This window comes from Apus apus, chromosome 5, assembly GCF_020740795.1.
Source record: "Apus apus isolate bApuApu2 chromosome 5, bApuApu2.pri.cur, whole genome shotgun sequence".
NCBI classification, from domain to species: Eukaryota; Metazoa; Chordata; class Aves; order Apodiformes; family Apodidae; genus Apus; species Apus apus.
The window spans coordinates 58,999,747-59,019,739 of record NC_067286.1 but is presented as its reverse complement, the minus strand read 5'-3'; the positions used below and the strand labels follow the sequence as shown (position 1 = coordinate 59,019,739).

The 19,993-nt window shown below is 37.9% G+C and overlaps 1 protein-coding gene across 4 annotated transcripts in view; it reads right to left on the bottom strand.

Moving 5' to 3' along the window:
• PPP2R5E (protein phosphatase 2 regulatory subunit B'epsilon) overlaps positions 1-19,993 on the bottom strand; it is a 75,178-nt gene that overhangs the window by 44,211 nt on the left and 10,974 nt on the right. The window contains exon 1 of one of the 4 annotated variants that reach the window (XM_051621378.1): positions 6,715-6,784. The exons of the other annotated variants lie outside the window; for them this stretch is intronic. The gene's annotated coding sequence lies outside the window, so the exon portion shown is untranslated. Of the gene's footprint in view, positions 1-6,714; positions 6,785-19,993 lie in introns of those variants that run through there. 4 annotated transcript variants of the gene reach the window in all.

Below are 19,993 nucleotides of genomic sequence, written 5' to 3'. Positions count from 1 at the left end.
ATATTCTCCAGCTTGCCCATACTTTTTAGGAAAGAGAAGGCTCACTACCAGACCACCAGCAAGAACTCTCAACTTACACCCACCCTCTGTGTATTTAATTTAAAGATAGGACTTGAGGTGCAGCCTTTCTTGCCTTCTTTACTTTTCATGAAACATCAAATTCACCAATACATTATGAAATTACAAGTAAAGCATGCCACTCAGAGTAAAAAATAGTATTTTAAGTAATTATCCCCATTGGACTGAAGTTTACCAAGAGAAGGTAAGACAGCATTCTACAGTCTCTTTACATTCAGGCTGTATCAGCAGGCACACACACAGGTGGCCTTTTCCCAATCCAACAGCTAACGTGCAGTCAAAGTAGGTCAGTGAAGAACAAGAGTTTTGAACTATACTAATCCAGTGGCCTTGGTATTCTAGAAAACTGACCATCAAAGGACAAAGTTATAACTGTAAAGCCTAGAAAGCAAAATACAATCCCATGCCATCAAGTTCTTCTACCTGTACCTTGCATATTACTCAACTGCTTGGGTCTCAGAGACTTCAGCAGTAGTCAACTAATTGCCTTGAAGCAAACCACTAAAACAGCACTTCTGTGTACCTCATTTCTTCCTCTGACAGAGGCACTAAAGTATCAATCCTGAACATAAAACCTAACAATCTAGCAAGCTTTACACCCACTTCTCTGGTCCCCGTCATTCTCAGAGGATGTAAAAGCTTGTTCCATTTTAAGATTAATGCTAGCATTATCTTTCTTGTCAGTAGGGAAAGAAGAACCCAGCTCAGGCATTCCTTCCATAGCAGAGGCCCTTCAGTTTGAGGATCAAATTTGGTATTACTTCTTGCCACTTCTGTGGGATGCTCCTACCTCTACCTCTTCATGGAGTTTCTCACAATCATGTCTGTAATACTCCTGTCTGAAGTATTCTCTCAGTTTGCAGCTGAAGACCTTCTCCAAACATTCCCCAGCTTCTCCAAATACCATCTATTTTTCCTAGGCCCTGCCATCTGGTTCCGGATGCTGCTAATTGGCTCCTTAGTCACAACTGGAAAGTAACCTAGTAGAGTAACTCTTTCTGAGCTGCTGCACTGAGGAATCCCTATGCCTCATACTTGCATCAATTCAAATGAGGAAGCTTCCAGTAAATTTGTTCCCATGCAAGATGAAGCCCAGAGTTTAATACAAATTAATCAGAATTTAGCCTCTAAGATTCTATTGCAGCTTTACTCAGACACTTTCCCACACAGGAATTTTATGCCTTTAAAGTTCTAAGTCCTGTAAGGAAGCACCACATAAAATAGGAGATAACTGGAACTCTAGAGCTCAACTGTACTCTACCTATTTACCAGTGCACCAGTCCTTTTTTCCATATATATATTTTACCTACACAAGGATGTATTCAAAAGAAATGACAGAAAACCCACATAAAGTTAGATTTTTAAAGAGTGGAACAAGAGATGACTACACACACACACACAAGTAACCCATTCTGAAACACATGCTCTCTCATGCAGACTTTTTTCTTCTGTACTTGACATAAAAAAATGGGTGGCTTCACAGCTTCAGACAACTCAGCAAACCCTGCTTGCTACTTTATCACTTTGCTAATGAAAAGTTAAGTTGAAACATCTTGGAACTTCCTCCCAACTATTCTGCTTCTGCAGAATATCAACCAAATCGGTACCAACAGGAAAAACAGATTGTAAGACAGACAGGCTAGTTAAGCAGCTTTTACTCATAAAACACTGGGAAAAGTAAATAACTAAATTCATACTAAATTACTTTACAGGCATTGTGATACTTTATTATTGCACTAGAAAGGCAAACTTAAATGCTGAGTATTTAAAAACCATTACTTCAGAAATAAAGAACATAAATGAGAAAATTAGCATCTTATTAAGAGAATCTGACTCATTCTTACTAATGAAGACCACAATAGTTTAATACTAAAATAATGAATCCCTTCTAGAAATTCTGAGGCTACCACAGACAAACGCAGCATGCATTTTTGAAAACATGAATGCAACTATCAGATGTCCTGAACATCATCTGTAAAAACTAAAAGCACAGCTTTTTGACAGATTAGTAATCCTGGATTCAGTTAAATACTGACAGGATTAATACTACTTCCTAGGACGAAAGAAAGATCCTGTTCCACCCCATAAAGACAGCACAGGCTGCCAAAAGTAAAGGGAAGGGCCTTCAGCTGTGGATCGTTAAACAACAGCCTTTTAAAAAAAATGGGATGTTTTGGAGAACACAGCATCCGGTAAAACAGCAGAGTACTTTTTCCATGAGGACCCAAGAGAACTTGAAATCATTTATTCTGCAAATGAGAAACTGAATGCTTCTATGATGGTTTGTTTTGCTGAGAAAGGAACTTCTTTTCACTTGAAATGAAGGCAAAAAGGATCTGCCTTAAGTGTGATTCTGCCAAGAAGAATGACCATGTAGAGCAGACTGCAGAATCCCTTGCCCTACAAGCCTCCACCACCATTAGCCCAGCACATCTCTCCCTCCCACTCTCACATTAGTTTTGCTTGGTTTGGTTGCGGTTACTTTTCTTTTTAAATAAGAAGTTCTGTATGGCTGTGTACAACTTTGATCCAGACTGAAGACACAAATAATACAGCAAGAAGAATTATAGGAAAGGAACGGACATCTATATGGGTTCAAATATATGGTGCCTCAAAACCAATGAGGAATCCTTGCTTCCCGTGACAGCTCCATGAGGGATATTAAGTGCCTGGAAGGGGCGAGAAGAGGACAGAGGGAGAGTAAGTCCTTGCAAGACAAGCAGAGCCCATCACAGGAGCACCAGGCCACCTGGGTCCTAGAACCCAGCTGAAGAGCACCCCTCTCACTCCTTCACCAGCTCCCAAAACTCATGCTTGTTGATAAAAAATGCTGGAAAAATTTAGGGGAGTTTCTAACTATGGTCCCAACTGTGATGGGACAGGACATGATTATTCCTAGTTATACACTCACATTCTCCATTGGATATTCAGGCATAGCCAACATAGTTTTTACACAGACCAAGGCATGATGGTTCTTGATAATTTTACAGAAGGCTTCCCTCCTCTGATCCCTGAGGCAGATGTGGCAGGCAGGTTTGTCAGCCTCAGGGCTACAATAACCTGTGACAAGCCTAGAGACTCCAGGGACCCCCCTGCTGGTACTCAGCTCCAGTCAGCCCAAATACTCTCGACTGAGTTCAGCCACAGGAGAGGACACTGATGACTTTCCATGGCATGCATCCAACCCAGCACACATCCCTCTCAGCTTGTATTTGTGGGACCCTATTGCCTGTGGGGCTCTTCTGCCATTCTTGTGTCATCTCCTGCATTGAACCAGGCCTACCAAAGATGGGTGAGCTCTCTTGAGTTGTTTTTCCTCACTCAGGTATGGTGCAAAGAGCAGTCCAGTTTGTCCTCTCTCACTGTACACAGCCTTACCTGGACACAAAGGTTTTCTTGGCCTAATGTGAGGTTCCAATCAGCATACAGCAAGGCAGAGTAAATGAAAAAAGGCTGCTTGTGCAATGAAGAGGAAAATGGCAGGTTCTTCTGCTTTGGGCGCTACTGTTCCCACCAAGAGATAATCCTGCCTTGAGGCATTGGCACCACCTTAGGGCACTCATAGTGCAAGTATTTACCCCTGGCCCTCCCTTCAATAGCTCAGATCACCTGAAAAACACCGAATTACTCCAAAATTCAACCAGCTTGTTGACAGATAAAAGTTTATGCATCAGTACTTTTAATTAAAACACTTGTAAGGCAAACAAAATTGTATTATTGTAAACAGTGTACTTCACTTGTTTAAAAATAAAATTATTTATTTTTATTTTCTCCACATCCTCACTGTCTCCAAGTAACAGCAAACTGAATGATCCTTGAATTACCCTCTTTTTCCAGTGTTACAAAGTGCTCAGACTTAAAAAAGTTGAGAGAAAAATGGTTTGGATACTAGAGCAAGCTCAGATACTGCAAACAGTTTGCCTGCAGTAGTACTTGCCTCCTCACTCACTTGCAGAATAAATGGGCTTAAGCAGAGCTCCCTCCTCCTGGGTTCCAGTATCACTGAGCTCTGAACTCCCCTCCACCCCATCCACCTTATACAGCCCAGCTCCTCTCATACAACAGGTCTGTCCAGTTCCTCTCTGCTTCCTGATTCTGCCACTGAGCAACAACTTCCTTGGTTTTCCCCCTTCCCTCATCATCCTACCTGTTCTTGTCTCTACTCAGCAAGCTGCTGTTAACCTTTTACTTGTGGGTAGGTGGAAGATAACAGTCATGAGTTGGTTTGTGTTTCTGGGCTTCCTGCACTTCTAAAAAATAAAGAGGGAAGGTTTTTATTTTTCTTAATCTAAGTAATCAGCTCACTGAAATCTGTAGGAAGAAGAATTTTAGAACTATTTGATGACCGGAAGGAATGTCTGAATTATACTGATTGAAACTCCTATTGTTTCCTGAATGTCCAAGGGGTAGAATATGCAGGCTAGACAGGAGACATACACAATTCCCACAGGACTGGTATGTTGAATTCAGTTTCTTTTTTATTTTGCATAATGAACAACACTGGTGACCCTTATTAAACCAAAACAGAAACATGGCTGGTTTTTTCCCTATGGAAATACTTAAGAACACATGACTGGTAAGAAAGCTTCTAGATTTATAATTTTCACATAAAAACTTGTAAAGCTGGAATTCTAACTTGTTTCTGAAAGTCAATTTTACCTTTATTCTGCACACAATTCTCTACCTCCAATTGGAGGAGAACCAACTCGGGCCCTACATGCTGAATTACAACTTCAAACTTAACTTCAGAAAAAAAAAGTGTAAAAAATAAAATTATATTGCAATCTCTCTTTTGAATTAAAATACAAACACAGTCACTCTGTTAACATCCTTCAACACAAAGATCAGTCCTTGCCTTGTCAATACTACCACATAACACATTAGACAGAGAAACACAGACATTAACGCACACCTATCTCCCTTTAAATGCCTACCTTTCAAACAGTCACCCTGATTCAGCAACACTTAATCAGGCCAAGTGCTAATACAATCAAATTAGACTTTTTTCTAAACAAGACAAAAACCAGTCTGAAAATCCAGGAAAAACTGTTAGAGCAGGAAGACTGATCCTGTGCTTCCTCAGATCTTAAGGCTCTGTAGGCCAGATGAATTCTGAATATAGGATCAGGTTATAAGTTGATCTAATTTCCAGTCACTGTCTCATAAAGTTCATCATACGTCTGTAAATACACGCCAAATAAAAGTATCACTTAAAAAAAATAAGCATCAGGTTTCCTCTGAGTCCCCTGCTTTGCTGCAGCATGCAGAGACAGAGTATTTTTAAATTATACCTGTCAATAAAAGTTTACAGCTGCTAAAGAAAGCCGACTCAAGTCATAAACCAAACCCAAAACCATCCTACTTAAAACTTCAAAACTAAAACAGAAACAATTAGCAAACAACAAAAACCAACAAAATAACAACAAAAAAAACACAACCCAACAACAACAAAAACACAACACCTTACTCTTCGATTATGCATGAAAATTTCACAACTGGTCACTCGAAGTAGAGGAAATCTATCTTTTAAGCACATAAGAAACCATAATTAAAAATAAAAATTCCTTATTTTTCAGGTCCCTCCAACTTGAAGAGCCTTACCTTCATTACATCCACAAAATTAGCATTGCTTCTTCCCATCCACACAGCATTCTAAAGAACATTCCTCCTTTTAACTTGAGTGCTTACTGAAGGCATGTTTAAAAGTCCAGCACTAGCCTATAGCCTAATTCACTTGTCTAACGAGTGAATTATATTCATAACTGGATGGTGATTAACACTGAACAACCCAACCTCACACAAACAGCACAGCAAATCATTCTTTTCAAACTGCCAATCGTTGAGGTCGAAACATTCATGCTTATAAGTCAAATTACAGTCAACTTCCTCCCCACCCCGTCTATTATTTGTTATTCATGCATTGAGAAGAGCTTGGAAACCACTTCACAAAAAATCATGGGTATCTTGGAAGAACCTACACTGGTTAAAGACAAAACAACATTCATAAACCACGAGAGGGAAAGGGCTTCTTGAGTTAGAAAAATAAATAAATAAATACAAAAAACTACACACAAACTTATTTTCCCCCTTCATTTGTTTTACATACCTTACTATCTCTCACTATTTTTCCCTTTACAATGCCTCTCAACTACAATCACCTTCGATATCAAGCCAAGAAATTGCTTTCTAGTCCAAAATGTAAAAAAAAAAGTTATCCAGCAACATTTTGAATCACAATCAATTCACAAAGCTCACTGCTAGCCTCTGAGAAAACTAAATGGTAGGTTTAGATTTAAAAACTGTAGGTGTTAAAAAAAAAAGAAATAAAAAGAAATAAAAACAAAACAAAATACTGATTTTCTGCTTTATTTGTATTCAGATTCATGCTGTAACCCTTCTTTATCTTTCTAATCTACATTAATTTCCAGGAAACACTTAGCTTATAAATCAAGTACTTTTTAACCAAACGTTAAGAACCTCCTTGAAATAGCTACTTTTGACAGCAGCAACAGCAAACGAAAGACAGTATGAGTAAAGACTTGTGAAGAGTTGAAGTTTTCCATGGCAGAAACTTCAAGCAACACTGCTGACACACGTCTCTGAAGCCCAGAGCGCGCTCGGTTTCTGCTTACCCACCCTGGATCTTTACAGCAGCTGTGACGTAGAGGTGACGGCCATGGTCCAGCACGGAAGGCAGCTCCCCGGCTGTTTACTGTCTCAAAATTCACTCCAGTTTTCGTGGATAAACACACGCTGGCCAGTCCTTTCATTATCTGCATAATCCCAGCCTCTTTGATTACCGGACTGTAATACCAGAGCCTGAGTGAGCTTTCATTCCTGAATTATGGCCACACACGACACGGCCCGGGGAGTGCCAAACAAGATGATTAAGCAGCAAAATATGACAAGGCATGAATTATATTATTAATATTCCTATCTATCATTAGCCATAGAAAGGAGGCTTTTGTGCAGCCAATAGGAAATGTGCTTAAAGAAAGCTCCTCCACTTTGACACACTTTCAAAATAAGAGCAACTATTTACTTTGAGTAATTTTATTCTTCGGTTGCTTTGACACTGAACTGTATTTCAACATTTACCAAATTACTTCCTTTTTCAAACCCTACCTTGAAAAAATGTTGGAGGAAATTCTTCTTTTAAAAAGGCAGGCTCAAATTACAATCCTTCATTTTCAGAGAGTGAGACCATAAGCATTTTTCAACAAGACACACTGAACAGCTTTCATTTCAGCAATTCGCTGCCTGTAGTTAAGTATATATCAAATCTCCACTAATTCTGGATTCATCAGCCTATTGTGTCTCATTTCCCCAAAATCCATTAAAAAAAAAAAAAAAGTGAGTTTTAAGGAATTTGTATAAAACAGCCGTGAAGCCTTTTTTTTTAATTTAAAATGAAAAAATCACATCATCATCACCTCCAAGGGCAGCCATTCCCTTTGATCTTAAATGACCTGCCTGACTATTTTTAAGTCTTTTGCTTGGAAAAGAGAAGTCAAATGCCTAAGAAAGGTAAAAGTTTTTTAAGGACATGTAACACATCTCAATAAATTACCACATGTTACACCACTAAATAAGTGGAAAAAACATACCGGAAGTCCACACAGATTAACTTTTTGGATCTGTAAAATACCATTCACAGAACTGAGAGAAGTTGTTCAATATTCCCTAAGATTTTGACCCAAGAGAACATCCAAGGCATTTGTCACAGAACTGTTTTCAGCTGACAACGAAGATCACAAATGTAGGTGGGATCAGTGCCCTTCCCAGCAGCAGAGAGGGGAGAAAGGCTGTGCTCAGGGCAAGCAGAAGGCAGGGAGAAAACAGAAGAACTTAAGCAGGATTGCAGTTTAAAATTGTTTCCAATCTACAGCCTTACTTGAACTTGGTGAGGCTTGTTAAAATGTGCTGATGAGAAGAAACGGATCTGGTGAAGCAACAAAATGAACTATGGATTTCAGTTTTCAAAAAAAAAATAAATAACAATCACTGCACACTATTCTCAGGAAGAAAAAATAATTTTTCCTAGTCAAACAATGAATTGTTATAATAAATTTATTAAACAGAGTAATTAATTTTAAGTTTTGTTACTTAAAAAAAAAAAAAATCTGATTGAGAAAGAAGGGACTTCACACTAAAGGAGAACCAATGAAGCTGCAGTGCTCCAGTCTAGATCACACCTGAATTTCACTAGGCTGTATCATTACCTTTAATCAAGACTTTTTAAAATGCTTGTGACCTGTGCCAATATCTGTGATTTTTTAAAAAGAAAAAAAAAAAAAAGAGGTTTTTATTAAAATAAGGTTAAAGCAATCTTTCAGTTACTCAGCTGTAATAAAAGCAGCAAATTTTAAAGAGTTGGTATAGTTTCATATTTAACCTTTACATCCTGTATTTCTCAAACCAAAAAGGAAAAATATTTTAAAGACTGTCATTTTTATTTACAATATATTAATTTTAAAAAACACTAGGAAATAAAAATACTCAGATTAAAAGCATCCATTAATTTTCAATGCCCAATTTGAGACATCCTGAATTTTCTGAATGTTTACTTAGTATTCAGAACTAGTTCCCACCAAGTTCACTTGCATTTTGAGTCATTATCCATTCTGTAAATCATGGCCCACTGTCTCAGGCTGAGCAGCAAAAAGAGCAAGCAGTTCTGAACAGCCAACAAAGTATCACCCAAGACAGAGAACAGAGGAAATGAGAACACGTAATTCCTCCAAGGAAATATCCAACTAGTCTAACTCATGGAAGCTTCACTTTTCTCTCCAAATTCCTTACTGCCTTTCCTTCAAAGCTTCTGAAATGGCTGGGGTCTTATGGCTGCAGATTTAAAAAAATGAAAGCTGGAAGGGGCTACCAGAGCAGATAGTCTAGCCAAAATTAAACACTCCCTGAGATTGCATCATGCAGCAATGTTGTGAATTAAGTGCAGTAACTTGTGTTGAACTAAAATACAGTATTTAGAAAAGTCATTACTTTTGATTTGGAAGCACACAGAAAATCTAACAAACTACTTTAAATAGTTCCTGCCAGCAGATAACCTTTCCTCATTATTAAAAACCCATGCCTAATTTCCAGCTTTAGCTCTTCTTATATTTGACCAGTATTTTCTTTCCATAAGACACTATGACCATATCTGCTCTCAAGCTTTTTGATTAAACAATTCAAACAGTTTGTTGGGGTTTTTTTAATTGTATTGCAAAAGGATTTTCTCTGAGTCTTCAATCATTTAACAGGTCTACATCTCTGTCATTCTCCTATAGTTTCTTCAACTACGTAAAGTCCCAGACTCCACAACGCATCTTAGTATTTACCTTACCAGTGCCACAAAGAAAAGTAACACTGATGCTTCTGTCACACCTAAGAGGAAACAAATCATCCTCATTTCTCTGTGAGGATGACACATGCACACTCTAGTTAATAACAGATGTTAAAATACCTGATCATTCTTAATTATGATAACCTGCTGCTACAACCAAATAATCTTCCACCATCTCAGAATTCTGCCAAATTTGGGCTGATATTCATGGACAAAGCAAAAGGTTGATCCAAGGCACAAAAACCACTCCTGAGAAACAGTAAGGAAACAGAAGTCCTGACGCAACTATTTCACAAGGGCAAAAATGCACACTCTTCTACCAATAATTTTTTACAAATTCTGTAAGAAAAATTGAAAATTTATTAAATGTGTACATATGTACAGAAATTTTAGCCATGTTGCTGTACAGTGCAGTAACAAAAAAAAATAGTAAGCAGACAACACAGAAAATATTTATAAAAACTGAAAACTGCTTTCCATCAGAAGCAGAACTAGTAGCAGAGATGAATCACCACGGACTCTGAAAAAGCTCTTGCTATTTCTTTGCCTCATTTTTCTCTTTTAAAGTATTTTCTCTTTCAGATAATTTTGCAGAAATTTTCCAGGTTTTAGTTAAACTTGCCTACAATGAATTTATCATTTCAGGAGTAATTAGGCCATAGAAAACTGTATTTTCCATTTAGATTCAATCAAGAGATTCTTGTTCATTTGAATATTATTTTGTGGCTCTGTGGGATGAAGTATGGGTGGAACATGATGAAAAGATTTTCTTTTTCTCCCCCCAGTTTCTATAGCACCTGCTAGAAGCTTCAGGCAGACAAAATTAAACCTATTCCAAACGTACAAAACATTAATCACCTCTTTTGACTTTTTTCCAGGGAAAGTATCAAATGTTTTCTACCGGAAACGCTTGTACCCACACATGTGCAAATCTTGGCTTCTGAAGCATAAATATCTCCATTGATGTTAACTATTTAATGACCCAGCACAGAGATCCTGTAATCAACCCTCCCCATGGAACAGGTCATAAAAGGAACCGCACTTAGAAATGAATTAGAAGTTTATACTCCCTGCTTAAATTAACTACCCTGGTCCTGAGCAATGGCTTCCTTAGGCCTTTTCTCTACGCTTAGGCATCCTGCACAACAGCTTTACACAACTTCTTTATCTCCCCTCCCCACCTGCCAAAAGGAAAAACAAACTAAAACTGCTGGGGTAGCTCATTTCACGTGTCCCACCCAGCATCTCACAGGTCAGAAATGATAAGGCTGAAGAGCATTTATACTCCAGCTCAGCAACACAGCAGGAAACCAGGCCTGTTCCCAGGACTATCCAACCTGCAGGATTCCAGTGCAGGGATGGAGAAGGTGTAGATTTAGAAAGCTTCTTCCTTCTTGGGCCATGCATGAAGCTCTGCATGCAACCAGTAGACATTCAGGCCCAGTCCCATCTTGCTTCTGGCCTCCTTATAGGGCTCTGAATGGTTGCAGAGCAAAACAAACCCTTCAGATAAACTTTCACAGTGTTATAACTTAGGAAAACATGAACAACAGCAGATACCCTGATTTTTCTGAAAATTTCATAAGACAACACTCCACAGCTTCCAGTTTAACTTACAGTATCAGAAACAGGATCACTCCCTTTGAAAATGAAAGCCAAAATGTTGCAAAAGCTGGTATAATTTACCAAAAAATCAGAAGACAGGTGGGAAGAAAAAGCAGGGCTTGGGTTGGACTTTTCCCCCCCTCAGATCAACACTAGGAAAATATTTGTAGCTGAACTCTACTTTTTTTTTTTACTTAACACAAACAGCAAATTTCATCCAGACAATAAGAACATTTTTAAACCAAACTCCTCTGACATGTTTTTCCCAGCAATTCTTCCAGTCATTAAATGGTTTTTAGGCAAACCTACTAAACAGCTGCTTAATATTTTCAAGCAGTTTTGGTCAAGGTAGCATCTGCCAACCTCTTAGCTACATTTAGTATCCTCCCACAGTTGAAGCCTAACAGACTTCTCTATTGAGACTTAAATCAGCAGTCTCTTTGTCTCCATGCAACTGCTCTTTTACTGAAAATGGTATGGCAGCACAGAAAGTACAATATGAGTTTAAGCAGTGAAGCTGGTAGAAAACTCCTCCTAGTCTAAAAGGAAAAAAATGCTCATTTCCACTTATTTCCTCATTGGGAAAAATAAAAGGCAGGCCCTCCCTCCCTACACACAATGATGTTATCACAATGGCATATACAGGTACAAAACAGACATTTTAGTGTTCAGACTCACCTGCTGCCGTGTTAGCTCACTCTCCCTCTTTCCAGGGAATGCTTTAGATGGATTTATTTTTTTAGGGAAATAGCAGAAAAGGATTATGCTGCTTTACATGGTATCTTTTTTTTTTTTTCTCTAAAGGAAATCTCTATTCATGTAAATAAGCTTCCCTGCAATTTACAGGATTCTCCAAAGTTTTACAAATGGAGGAATTTACTGAAATACAAGGACAAGTGTAGAGTCTTGCATCTGGGAAGGAACAACCTCATGTACCAGTACAGGTTGGGGGTTGACCTGCTGGACAGCACAGGGGAAAGGGACCTAGGGGTCCTGTTGGACAGAAGGATGACCATGAGCCAACAATGTGCCCTAGTGGCCAAGAAGGCCAATGGCATCCTGGGGTGTATTAGAAAGGGTGTAGATAGTAGGTCAAGAGAGGTCCTCCTCCCCCTCTATTCTACCCTGGTGAGGCCACATCTGGAATACTGTGTCCAGTTCTGGACCCCTCAGTTCAAGGACCGGGAACTGCTTGAAAGAGTCTAGTTCAGAGCCACAAAGATGATTAAGGGAGTGGAACATCTCCCTTATGAGGAAAGGCTGAGAGAGCTGGGTCTCTTGAGCTTGGAGGAGACTGAGGAGTAACCTCATTAATGTTTATACACACATATCTGGAGGACAGAGCCAGGCTCTTCTCAGTGATGTCCAATGATAGGACATGGGGCAATGGGTGCAAACTGGAACATAGGAGGTTCCACATAAACATCAGAAAATACTTATTTACTGTGAGGGTGACAGATCACTGGAACAGGCTGCCCAGAGAGGTTGTGCGGTCTCCCTCTCTGGAGACATTCAAAACCCACCAAGACACGTTCCTGTGTGACCTACTCTAGGCGATCCTGCTCTGGCAGGAGGGTTGGACTAGATGATCTTTCGAGGTTCTTTCCAACCCCTAACATTTTCTGATTCTGTGAAGTCTAAAATTCCATGCTAACTTTGTCCTTCTGTTTAGTATTACAAGAATGTCAGTTTTTTAGTCTTACTCCTGTTCCTAACCATTCCTAAGAACACCAAACATTAGGACTGATGCTCCAGGTTTACTTAACTCTGCTGATCTTTATTTTCTTCTAAAACGCAAAACCAGGAATATTTGTGCAACCACTTTAAATAAATAAATAAGTAAATCAGTCCTGGTGGTCCAGGCTGCCTGGAGAGGCTGTGAAGTCTCCTTCTCCAGAGACTTTTAAGACCCATCTGGATGTATTTCTGTGTTACCTGCCCTAGATTCTGTACTGGTCCTGCTCTGGCAGAGTGGTTGGACTCAATGATCTCCAGAGGTCCCTTCCAAACCCTAACAGTGTGAATCTGTTTGAAGCCAGGTCTGCTGTGTCATGTGGCTTCATTAACAAAAAACGGTGCTGTGCAAGTTTGTCATTTAACACCATCACCATCCCCAAACCCAAAGACCTTTCAAGATCAAATTGTCATTAGGCAAAATGAGAAATCCATCATCCCCTGACAAATGGTACATAATACCTTAGTACAAGACAAACACAGAAACCTGACCTTTGACAACTTGTTTTATTTAACGATCTTCAATTGCTCTCAGTTACCAAAACATATGAAAGCAACACTTGGAAAAAAAAAAAATAAGCTGTATTTGCATCTAACACTTCAATACTCACCTAATACAATACTCTACCTGAATCTTACACAGAAAAATAGTGGTTCTAAATAAAATTTGCTTTGGTTAACTAAAAAAAAAAAAAAAACTTGTGAAATGTTAATAGCTGATTGTTGGTGACTGGTCTTCCCTTATTCTCCTATTTCAAAAATGTACAGTTCACCAAGTATGTCAAAACAGATACCCCCCAACAGCACCAATAATTTTGATGAAGGGTCACATTTTACCTATTAATACATGCAGGCTACAGGAAATATTTTCACAAGTTTTTCTCCTCTGCTATTCTAATGAAACAATCACAACAGAAGCTCTTTGTGCAACCCTTAACAAAAATCAACATATCAAATTGTTAAAAACACTGCTGACCAATTCCAGGATGCACTCATTCTTCCAAGAAGAGACTTCTAAACACACGTGCATGCAAACACACGCATCCCTCCTTGAACCCATGGCTAAATTTGTTCCAGGTTAATGCATCCATTCAAGTTCAAGTGGTCAGTGCTAAGCAACATGTACTCTAGTTTCTACCTTAGTTATGGAGGTGAACATTTTTGAGTTCAACTTCACACAGTAACTATAAAGAATCAAAAGAAAATAAACTAATTCCTTTCCCTTAACATTGCAGGAGACGTTTAAGACTAGCCAGGTGGTAAATTTCATCTTTAATTTTATCATATCTCCTGATATGAAACACTGTAAAACTTCTTTGTTACTTATTATCTGTTCATTCCATAAGAATATGAGTAATATTTAATATTCTTAAGTAGCAATTTATTCAATTTGGTACTTGCCAAAATCTATCAATACTGATCTCAGAATTGGATTTAATCCCAAACTTCAAAACCTTAAATTCTACCAATCAGACTATACTCTTCCCTATTCCAAGGATGTAGTTCTACAAGAGATAAAGCGGATTAAAGACATATTGAGGATTATAGATTATGCAGTTAGAACAAACACAGGCAAGTATTTCAAATAGCTGACCCTACAGAAAGGAATCACATTCTGTTCTCAAGATGATATACAAAAATAGAAAGCACATTCCACTAGGAAAATATTTACTTAATAATTTATCATTTAAGAACTACTACTGCACAAATTAAAGTACAAAGGCAGCATATTGAAATCAATATGACGATGTATATGCAATTATTATAACAGTTTCAATTCTGATTGTGATGGGATTTACAAAGCTTACTCTATTCCAGCATGAATCACTCTTCTGTTTTCCCCAAAAGTCTAAAAGTGACTTCAGTTTATTTGGATAGGAGAGGCAGAGAAACACAGCACTGACAAAGTGTCTAGAAATAAAAGGATAAAAATTTTAAAGTATCCAACTGGAAAGAAATGCCACTGAGATATAAGAATCAATTTAGTCCAGACATTAATAACTTCCTTAATAATCTGTCTGATTAAAATAGCATATAGATAGCATCTTCTGAGGATATTAAGTAGAGAACTTTTGAGTAGCAGTAAAGTCCAAAATAATAAAAAGGAGCCTAATCAAATTCCTTACAAGGCCAGAAAATAAAGTGAAATTCAGTTTGGAAAAACACCAACTAATACATCTGGGAAAAATAATCCCAAATATAGATATTCAAGATGGACAAGAAACCTGGGAAACAACAATGCAGAAAAACTGCATTAACCACAAATGCAGCATGAGCTCAAAAGAGGGGGAGGCACTGTCTGTCCAGCCACTGAATCTAGGAATGGGGGAGAAGGCTGAATTACTTCCCTTGCACCCATCTGATTCCTCTCAGGCACACATGGGTGGGTGGGCACTCCATTCAACTCTTTACTGCAGCTCTGGACATGAGGTAAGTCCTGTTGCTCAAGACATTTAAAATTACAAGGGCAAAATTATTACCAAGTAGTGAATGCTTTATCTAAAAAGACCAAATGTAGTGAAAAATGGTCTGTGTTTTATTATTGTATATTATGTATTGTTGTAGAGCTTTTATATTTGAAATACCAGGCGGTTTTAATCCAGGAGTGTAACACTCACCCAAAACCAAATAAACATGAGAATATGTTAATTTCCAAACTATTTGCTTTTTATTGACCATGAAGTTTTGGCACATTTCACCATAAGTTAAATAATTTTGAAGATGTTTGCTCTCAAATGAATTTTTGCTGTAGTATAATGCCTGTTGACGCTAGGATCAACTGTGCAAAAAAAGGGGAGACACACCACTGCACTCAGGTCACCTCAGAATTTATTCTAAAGTGCATGTCAATCCTCCTCCACAAAATCCTTGATCAAGAAAGTTTCTCCAACAGGAATGACTGTTTCTTACCAAGCAGAAAATAAAAGAAACGTGCTTAAGACATAATTCAAAAGCTGCTTCTAGCCACTTGCTTCTGTTTCCAGACAATACGGCATCCTTTTGCTAGAATATCCTGGAAACTTAAGAAAAATATTTTTATACTGCTAATATAAATTAGAAACTCTCCCACTCCCTTATACTTTTTCAGAAACAGCTCAGAGGCACATACAGAAATTCTAAGAATTATTTCAGTTTCATGGGCATTGTTTTTTCTTTTGTAGAAGGGCTGCTTTGAGGTGGGGATGTTCCCCTTGAGTGTATTAGTTGGAGGATTAGTTGAGATTTAGAGACATGTGAACCAAACCTTAAGCTTGGTCCTTCTTGTCCAAGAAGCACAGTGCTCCAAACGCTGATTGTTGCACTTCACTGTGGGCATTATGGATGTGGCAGCTTAGGGACAAGAGGAAACTGAAAGAACAGGAAGAGGAACAGAGACTTGTCCTGGGAATTTCAACACATTTCTCCTGCCTTTGGAATGTCCTACTATTAGAAGGAGACAAAACAACGAGATTACTGACTCTGTGGTTGTCTTCTTCTTAAAAGACTGCATCATTATTATTTATTATTTGAGGTGTTTAGTTGTTTCTCCTGAAATGAAGGAAGAGAAATTTTACTCCATGACCTGAAATCTCACAGTTAATGGGAGGATGGGGTAAAATTTTGTTTCTTTCTCCTTGCTTGCCAGGTTTCCTTTCAGCTCATCACAGTGAAGTGTCTAGAATTTTTCCAGGAGCCTTTTCACTCTTCAGCTTATGCCTAACCCACAGCATAGATCCTATTTGCTCATTTCTCTAATATTAAGGGACTCACTGCAATTCCTTTTACATGTGGATAACAAGATTTCATCTGGCAGCTCAGGTGATATTCTAAAACCATTCACAGCAACAGACACTTTTCTGAGTTTATGGCACCCAAAATACAGGCTAACACCAACTTCAATTATGCTGTCTCTTCCTCAAAGTGCATCTAAAAAGGCCCAGCATGCAAGCCCTCCCTCAGATACCTAACAGATCTTCTCCCTTACCTCTGCCATCCAATATACACTGAGACAACTGCACTGCCCAAGAGCCAAAGCTTTGTGCCAGAACTTCAGCCACAATCTCTGTCTCCTAAGACAGACAATCGTGGAGCTACTCTTTTCAGAAGAACTAATAACCACTTCTGTCCATCCATCGTCCTTACTAATCCTAAAAAAAGAAACCAGAGTGGCTTTTAATCTTGAGTAAAATACCTGTTAAGTTCTAGGTTTTGTCAAAAGCAGATACACATTTCTACTAAGATCCTCTATTAAGAGGCAAATCACAGTGGTGCCTATTTTCTCTCTCTTTGCTTTGCTTTTTCATCCTTTTTGCACTTTTAAAAGATGAGGAGAAAATTCAACCACTGCAGTTTCTTACCATTGGTGGGGAAGGAGGTTCTGTTCATTCTAATAATAAGCCGGGTGGGGGGGGGAAGTCAAGAGAGTGCATGGAGGGGGAAGGACAAGGAAAATTGCTGCATTAATTACAGAAAGGGAAGACTGTCTCACTTTGAGTTCTGATTACTGCAACAGAGGCAGCATGGAGCTGGCATGCACCGCACAGGGTGGATCTCCATCCTGACAGGTCTAGTCTTGTCCCAAGAAGTGTAGACAAACAACCACTGTAACACACTGATGGAGCTTACGACGATGAAATACTGTTTTTTTTCTTTATAAATATAGGTAATTTTAGTATATTGAGATTTTCAATAACCTCTGCAACCCACTCCAGCGGGAGTGCTTGTTTTTACATGTTTGAGTGAAATTTATCACCCTCTTGTGGAAAAATAAGTGAATTGTATCCAACAGAGGTTATACGAAGAAGTAGAAAGTGGGAGTAAGGAAGGCAGGAATAAAGAACAAGCAAAGAAGAAAGAAGTATGGGCTGGGTGGAGTGAGGGAAAGTGAAGGAGAACCAAGATGACTATTAACACGGTACCACCTCAACTTCTTCAAAAAGCTATCCCAAAAATGTTATTTGAAAACACTAAAGATAACAAGCTGCCAAATTTATTCTCCCTTGGTAACACTGATAATATTCAACAAATAGGCTACCTTCACTACAGTGATTCAAGAACTGGCTCAGCAGCAGTCACAATCTTTTGCACTTTTGTCTGCACATACAGGGGAAAATACATTCTCTGTAACCACAAAAGGTTAATTGTTCAAAATTTAAGTCAGAAAACAGTTACTAGCAACTTTCTTATTTAAAAACAGTCTAACATCTATGCCCTGCTGTTGGAATGTGCAAGTGGAGAGCTCATAAAACTACACTTGCACAGAAAACTAACTGAAGTCTACACATTCACATTACACACACAAAAAAAAAGATTTTATATATATAATTCTGGATCTAACATCTGGAATCATCCTTTCCTCAGTATCTGACTATATCCAATATCAATTTGTAGTGTGAGAAATGTAATTTGCAGTATTTTTCCTTTATAACATAATTCATAAAATATATTCAAAACCTTGAAAGCAACAAAGAAATTTACTTCCAATTTTTTAACTTGAAAATCCTATTTTGGTACAAGCACACAGAAAAATGAAGCCAAGGAAGTAACAGTAATACTAAATTTCACTCATAACACTGTGGAGAGACACAGAAATCCCTAACAACAAAAGGCACCTCAGATCAGGTAGGTATCACAAGCACGGTGAAAAAATAAGAAACCTTACAGAAAAACTAAAACCTAAAAACACTAAAACTTCTTGAAAATCTTCCAGAAATCCCAGAGAAAACTATAGAGCACATCCAACACAAACTACGGTTATTTCTTCTTAATGACACTAAACATTTTTTCTGATGTTTCCTCACAAAAGTTAGAAACCCATTAAAAGTAATTCTAATGAGAGAGCTTCTTAAACTTATGATAAAATAGTTGAAGAAATATTTCCCTCCCATTACACAACTACATTTATACCTAGCCACTATATTCACTATGAAAAGTATAAAATGGATAACCAAAATCTGACAGTAAACTACTTCTCCATACAATTTCATCTTAACCTTATTCTTCATAAAGGTATCAGATGTTTCTGAATGAAAAGTACTGTCTCTGAGTACTTAACCATTATCCCCAACTGTAGAGTCAAGACCTAAAATTTACACTTTTACCAGTTTGTACACAGTCATCTACACTTACTCATCATTCTTGAGATACTACTGTTGATTTACTTTACCTTCTGCTAAATACTCATCAAGTAAGGAAGGCTAAATCTGCAAAATATGTTGTGCAACTGATACATCTTTTTAAATGCATAAAAATATTTTAGGAGCCCTAATTATGTATGAACACTTATAATCGGAATAACAAACTGCTTGCTTCTACCTTTCTTGTAACTTGGTCAGTTCTGAATCCAACGTGAAGTTATTAGAACAAGCTCTTCAGGTCAGGGAACACAAGAAGCTACTGTTCCAGAAGAGCTAGTGATATGTCCAGTGATGTTCAACAGACTTTACAGCAATCTGCTCTTCTGTGTCTTCTAGGAAGCAACCCAGAAAGGATCCTTTTCTCTTTCTCAGCTTCTGACCATTTAACTAGGTACATCACCCCTGTTATATTATGTCACTTCTCTGCCCGAGGCTCTTACAGATGCCAGGAAAAGGACCATACACTTGACATGCAAGGAAAACTACCACAGTTAAAGCCTGTCATAGAGATTGGAAAGAAAAAAATAAAGATAATGGTAAAATTAATAAAGTGCATACATGCAAAATTATTATTTAAAAATCTATTAATGAGCACATCATAAAATGCTAAAGTGTATTAAAATAAAATTAATTAGATACTTTGTTTTCCAGCAATACAGCTTAATATAACAAAAGATAGCAGAAATACTATGCCTTAAAAAATTAACTTTTGAAGTTGAAAATTTATATATTCTTAGATGTACTTAATATAACAATGTATCTTCAAAATTACACACACCACTATTGATTAAAAAAACTACTGGTGAAAAACCTTCCAGTATTCTAAATCATTCTTACTCCTGATCAAACCTCTTACTCCACTTCAAGATTCTGCTCAAATCAGACAATTTCTTCAATCAAGTGCAATAACTAAGTGCACAAAAGTATTTTACACTGGTTCTTTGAACAGCTGCCTTATCTTTTAAAATGCTTGATAAAAATCCTCTGACTGTAACTGCAGCAAATGCTCTGTTTTTTTTAAAGAAGAAAACTATATACACAGAAGCAATGTAGAAGTTCATCACAATTTCAGTTCTGCTGAATTAACTGTTTGAGAGGACACAGGATCAAGCACATC